Source organism: Natator depressus, chromosome 6 (genome assembly GCF_965152275.1).
Source record: "Natator depressus isolate rNatDep1 chromosome 6, rNatDep2.hap1, whole genome shotgun sequence".
Classification (NCBI taxonomy): Eukaryota; Metazoa; Chordata; order Testudines; family Cheloniidae; genus Natator; species Natator depressus.
This window is the reverse complement of record NC_134239.1, coordinates 106,887,153-106,893,896: the sequence shown is the minus strand read 5'-3', so window position 1 is coordinate 106,893,896 and position 6,744 is coordinate 106,887,153. Positions and strand designations below refer to the sequence as shown.

Below are 6,744 nucleotides of genomic sequence, written 5' to 3'. Positions count from 1 at the left end.
AGGAGATTCCACCACCTCCCGAGGTAACACATTCCAGTGTTTCACCACCCTCCCAGTGAAAAAGTTTTTCCTAATATCCAACCTAAACCTCCCCCACTGTAACTTGAGACCATTACTTCTCGTTCTGTCATCTGCTACCACTGAGAACAGTCTAGAACCATCCTCTTTGGAACCCCCTTTCAGATAGTTGAAAGCGGCTATCAAATCTCCCCTCATTCTTCTCTTCCGCAGACTAAACAATCCCAGTTCCCTCAGCCTCTCCTCATAAGTCATGTGTTCCAGTCCCCTAATCATTTTTGTTGCCCCCTGCTGGACTCTTTCCAGTTTTTCCACATCCTTCTTGTAGTGTGGGGCCCAAAACTGGACACAGGACTCCAGATGAGGCCTCACCAATGTCGAATAGAGGGGAACGATCACGTCCCTCGATCTGCTGGCAATGCCCCTACTTATACATCCCAAAATGCCATTGGCCTTCTTGGCAACAATGGCACGCTGTTGACTAATATCCAGCTTCTCATCCACTGTAACCCCTAGGTCCTTTTCTGCAGAACTGCTGCCGAGCCATTCCGTCCCTAGTCTGTAGCGGTGCATGGGATTCTTCCCTCCTAAGTGCAGGACTCTTCACTTGTCCTTGTTGAACCTCATCAGATTTCTTTTGGCTCAATCCTCCAATTTGTCTAGGTCCCTCTGTATCCTATCCCTACCCTCCAGCATATCTACCTCTCCTCCCAGGTTAGTGTCATCTGCAAACTTGCTGAGGGTGCAATCCACACCATCCTCCAGATCATTTATGAAGATATTGAACAAAACCGGCCCCAGGACCGACCCTTGGGGCACTCCACTTGATACCGGCTGCCAACTAGACATGGAGCCATTGATCACTACCCGTTGAGCCCGACAATCTAGCCAGCTTTCTATCCACCTTATTGTCCATTCATCCAGCCCATACTTCTTTAACTTGCTGGCAAGAATACTGTGGGAGACCGTGTCAAAAGCTTTGCTAAAGTCAAGGAACAACACATTCACTGCTGTCCCCTCATCCACAGAGCCAGTTATCTCATCATAGAAGACAATTAGATTAGTCAGGCATGACTTCCCTTGGTGAATCCATGCTGACTATTCCTGATCACTTTCCTCTCCTCTAAGTGCTTCAGAATTGATTCCTTGAGGACCTGCTCCATGATATTTCCAGGGACTGAGGTGAGGCTGACTGGCCTGTAGTTCCAAGGGTCCTCCTTCTTCCCTTTTTAAAGATGGGCACTACATTAGCCTTTTTCCAGTCATCTGAGACCTCCCCCCGATCACCATGAGTTTTCAAAGATAACAATGAATGGAAGGTAGAACTACACAAAAAAGCTGCGGCAAGATGACTGACAAGCATAGCTATATGAAGTCTCTCTATATAGGATATCTTTATGCAAATAGGACTTATGGCAGTACAGAACCTTAACTCATGGTAGCAAAGCAAGTGTTTCATCTTTCTTTTGTAGTCCTATCACAAACAGCAGTTATATGAAATGTTAATACCTTGCAAAGGTTGATAGATTTAACCAAATGACTTTTGAAAGACCGAGGAGATAGTTGAGGTAGTACCCTTCATTGAACCAAATTTTTCCTGGTGAGAGAGACAAGTTTCTATTAAAAGATATTACCTCACCCACCTTGTCTCTCTAATAATCTGGGATGAACATGGATACAACAACACTGCATACAGCTCTTCAAAGACAGCATTTAGCAGGAGTACCTGGTTTTAATCTACAGGACTTGCAGAACATTGTAATAGGGTATATACCCCATCCTGGCTCTAAAAGGGTTGAAGTGGGCCTGAGAGGCCAATTAACTCACCTGGCTGTCCCTGGCGGGGGAGCCAGCACCAGTTAAAGATGAATCCCATCTGGGAGGGGAGCTGGATGATGGCTATAAAGGCAGGATGTCTGGACCACAAGGGTGACTGCAGGGAGACAGAATGGAACTCTTCAGTCATTCTCTGGGACTAAATAGTATAGATATAGAGGGTTAAGGAGGAAGCCCAGGGGGAGAGCTAGCCCTGGGACCTTCTCCTAGGTGAAAAAAAGTTTAGCAGGAGGCCAGGACAGACACAAAGCAGCGACCGAAGGTGGAGCAGGCTTTGGTGGTGATGAGCCCAGATAATAGGGGAGGATCTGGACATCAAGAGGAGAACCCTGGAAGCATTCAGCTGAGGAACAGAGCGGCAAGAAAGGTCAAGCCCAAGGTGGGCAGAAGTGGATTTAAGTTTGCACTTTTGTTTTGGACTTTATTGGGAAATTCCAGGTGGGAGCCCTGTGAGTCCTGGCCCTGAAAGAAGGGTGAATTTAGAGAGGCTGTGGGACAGGCCTGATGACTGGCTTGGTAGGAAGAAGTTGAGGGAGAAGGTTGCAAAGAATTTGGTGTGAACCTTGACTGCCTGTTCTTGAGTCCTTGGACTGGACTGGACTTGACTGGTAAGGCGGCATGAGGACGCTGAGCAGGAAATAAGGGTGACTGAGAGCCCTGAGAGAAGGGTGTGTGGAACATAGGCCCCAAAGTCGGGGATGAAGACCTTTTGTAAGGAAATTGGACTATTATTTTTTGGTTTTTCGGTGACTCTGGAAGGCATGGGACTAAAACATGACCTGGCAGGGGGGCCGAGTCATGAGAGGAGAGACGATAGGATTGAAGCAACCATTGGCAGGGTGTGGTAGTGTCATTAGCTCAAACTAGAGAAGACCGTGCTGGTCCACCATACCCAGCCACAAAGGGGAGCACCAGCAGCAAGTCTACCCTCTACAAACACGCTATACTGAAGGCTGAGAGAAACATAAAATTGGTTTGCCATACCTTACCGGTATCCAGAGCCCTGGCAGCTTCCTGCATAAACTCGACACAGCAGAGAATCTAGCCCATAGGTAGCTGCTGCATATTAAACAAATTAGGTATGCCCCTCAGGCGTTGCAAGTTGGCAATGCAGTCCAGCACTGAATAAAGTTTACTAGGCCCCAGTTTGTCCTTGATCTCGGGACACATTTTTAATTGCCTAATTTAAACCATAAGTTGTTACAAGAACATTTTTGCAGTAGTTTTCTAGGACTTAGCATACAGCCTGCTAGTGGTGCTGGAGGGTATGGGGAAGAAGCGGCAAAAGGAGTGGGCAGACACCCTCAGAGTGGAGACGGCCACTTAGTCAGACTAAGGCTTTGTCTTCACTCCAAAAAAGGAATGTTTTTACAGAGCCATCATTAATGTGTTTGAGTAATCTGTCTGAAAAACTCCAGTGCAGGCAGTACCTTGCAGTAAACATTACATTACTCTGTAATGTTTACCGCAATGTAGCTAGGTGAGTTCAACTATGGGTAGGGGGTTTAAGTGTTGACCTCGCCTTGCTACATCGTGGTTAAAAACTGTCTGTGTCTTATCTCCATGTGGATTTCAAAGCAAACCAGCTAACACACATTTGTTATCTCAATGTAAAACATGCATATTTTGGCTTTGAAGACATAGCTCAAGTGCATATATATCCTCCGCCCTCTAAAAGCTGGGTAGAAGCTATGCTGTTGGTATCACAGGGAGTAAACAGAAGCTGCCTGTGGTCACCTCTAAATTACTGTTAGGCTAACACTAACAGAAGTTGGTCCAATAAAAGATATTTCCTCACCCACCTTGGCTCTCTGTTAGGCTGAAAGAGGATAACGGCCGCCATCAAGAGAGTCTTTGGCCCAAAGACAGGGGCAGAGCTCATTAAAGCCAATGGGTGTGCTAAGGACTCTGTGTTGGGCTCAACAGAAGAAACAGTCAAGCCCCTTTATATCAATGACAACTAGCTACAAACAACAGAGGGACTGCACATGGCAGCTCAGAGCAAGTCATGTCATGTGGGCTGAGAGGTTTCCCTAGTTGCAAATACAGGGGCTAGGATAGCGTTTTTTGCCTGTGTGTTAGTAATAGAAACCAGCAGGAAGCCTGGAGAAGCAGTTGTGAGCAAGACCCTGAGAGGAAGCAGAGGGACAGAGCTTTCTGGGCACAGAGCTCATGGGAGTGGGCTTTGAGATTTCTAAGCTTGGAAACTGCATGGAAATTGTTTGTTCTTACTGTGTACAGGGAAACAGGACTGTGCATAACTGACTGTAAATAAACCAGATTACACCAAATAATACACCTGAGTAGTGACATGGATTTCTCTTCCTGACTGAAACAATCCTACTATTGGGGGGAGCTATTGGGAGGAGCCCAGGGCTGGGCTAGAAGGGGGCTGCGGGTCAGGAGTGAGGGGCACCGGCCGGGCTGGGGTAAACAGGGGGCTGCGGGTCAGGAGTGAGGGGCACCACCAGAGCTATTGGGGGGAGCCAGGGTTGGCATCGCAGACCTGTGGGGGCACCAGCAGAGCTGTAGGAGCACTGAGGGGTTCTGGGATTGACACCGATTCAGAGGTGAGAGAGCACTCTCCCCTTTCTGCAGCACCTGGGTTTTCTGGGGATCCCCCACCCTGGGCTGGCTCTGGCATTGGCTGCGTGAGTCCCTGGCAGCCTCTGAAGCCATTCAATCCTACGTGGCCCTGAATATTGTCTAACTATTGGGCAAAAGGGGCAACTTTATGTCCTAATCCTAGATGAGAACCTGCTGCAAAGACTGCAGAAGTCAATGGAAATACTCCTGTTGCCTTCAGTGGACTTTGGATCAGGTCCAGAATTCCCTTTAGTTTGATATTGTTCAGATTATTATCTAATGAGACTGATTGTAAGGGAAATTTACAACAGGAGAGACAATACTTGCTTTGCCTCTTTTTGACAGCCTGTCACATTGGATGGATGCTCTCTTCACTCCCCAGATTTAGATAGTTCATATAGGCTAATTAAACAAATGATACTTTCTTGAGGAACACTAACTTCTCCCACAAATAGTTAAGATCTGGTATCATGGGATCATAGCTAGCTAATGTGATATAATACATATTGCAGGAACCTACCGAACACAGATATTAGCAATTAACGCATATTAGCAATCAGCATTCGTGCCACTTATAGAAAACTTCAACTACTGTAGCTTCAAGCCCTCCAACAATGTAAATCATTTTTGAAGGGAGGATTTATGTCAGATAGAAAATTAAGAGGCTGAGTTAGTCCGAGAGGAGGGAGAACGGTAAGTAACAAAGAGACAGACTGAGCTATATTGTGAAGAGAAGCACTTTGCATTGGAAGATAAAGTCTCTGCCCAGAAGGTCTTACAGTCTAAATCAAAGAGAACCGTGTGTAAGACATCACAAAGTGGCACTGGGAGGGAAGGATGGAAGAGTGGGATGATAAAACCATGGAGAAGGAGAGCTACAGACAGCAATGTTTCTGTGGTGTCCTTTGTCAGTGAGAGGCTATAACTGAGTAGTCTTATTTTTACTCTTTTTAAGGTCTCTCTCTCTCTCTCTGTGTTATGGTCAGGCATGGGAGCGGCACGTGGGAGTAATGGAAAACAAGCCAGAAGAACTGAACTTTGCCCAGAGAGTCAACGGAGAACAGCGGGAGGAAATGGTGCCTCAGTCACCTTTCTGCTCCCCTGATGCTGGAGTGCCCAGGGGAAAAATGGCCCTTCATGTAATTTAAAGCAGCCTAGAGGTTGCTTTGAGTTATGCCAACAGGGACTGCTGTGACAGCTGGGGATCAGATCACATTGTACACTGCATGCCCTTCAAACCTTGCTATTTCTGTCCCACACCTCCCCATCCCCAGTTCTGTCATGGAGCTGCTGGGGACATCCTCAGAAGCTTTATGGGGGAGTCAGGGATGAGAATCTGACACTTTGTATCTTTCCCTGTCAGCAACATGCACTGAGAGGGAGGCCCACAATGCCTGGAAGATTGAAGTGAGAGGCAGGCTTAAGGGTTAATAGAATCTATCAGAGCTAATAGGCTTCTCAAATGGTGAGACATAGAAGAGAACAACCTGAAAATATACAGGAGACAGAACTGACTCTAAAAATAGTCTGATTCAGTGTTTTCCATGAGGCATCACTACGTGTTGCCTCAGACTGTGCTGTCTTGTTCTCCCTGAAAAGCTGGAGTACTGTGTAGAAGAAAGAAGCCAGCATCTTAGTCTGAGGCAAAGCATGTGGGGGCTAGAGAGTGGGAAGGACCTGGTACCATACAGGGAGTGGGAAGGATAAGAGTTCCCTTCACTATCCTCTCTTCCTCCTCTCCTTCTTCATGAAGGGAGAGCTGTCAGTGCCTCTCCTGCTAGCCTGGCTCACAAGGTAAAGTCGTGTTAATGAATATTGTATGCAGACTGACTTGTTTCCTGATCTTTCTCTCTACTAATGTGCCTCAATATTATCAGACCTTGGCTCCGGGAGGAGGATCTATCATTAGATAGATAAGAATAGTCCTGTGTCTGAAAAAAATAAACTTAATGGCAGCACCCCGATGAGCCAACAGTCTATGACGAAGTAAACCGACAGATGTTAATCTTAAAGTTTATTAAAAGATTCACTGGCATGCTGTGGAGTGTGCAGATTGAATGTACTTCTGGAGGCTGAAGAGCCCTTACCAGAGTGGAGGAGGATCCTGCTCTCTGTAGGGCTACCAGTGAGGATGTACATGAGAAGAGCATCCCCAATGCTTGATACTAAGGATGGGGATTGAGGCAAGGGTGCCTGATTATCACTTATCCTCATCCCAGCTGGTTAAGTGGCTGTTTGGATCCTCTCAGGTGACTGGACTGGGAATGTTGCTTAAAAAAAAAAAGACAGATGAATAATTAAGGG

The 6,744-nt window shown here is 46.6% G+C and overlaps 1 long non-coding RNA gene across 1 annotated transcript in view; it reads left to right on the top strand.

Moving 5' to 3' along the window:
- Nucleotides 1-5,765: 5,765 nt before the first annotated feature.
- LOC141990187 (uncharacterized) overlaps nucleotides 5,766-6,744 on the top strand; it is a 63,742-nt gene continuing 62,763 nt past the window's right edge. Inside the window, exon 1 of the long non-coding RNA XR_012640103.1 lies at nucleotides 5,766-6,234. This is a non-coding gene — a long non-coding RNA (uncharacterized LOC141990187). The remainder of the gene's footprint in view (nucleotides 6,235-6,744) is intronic.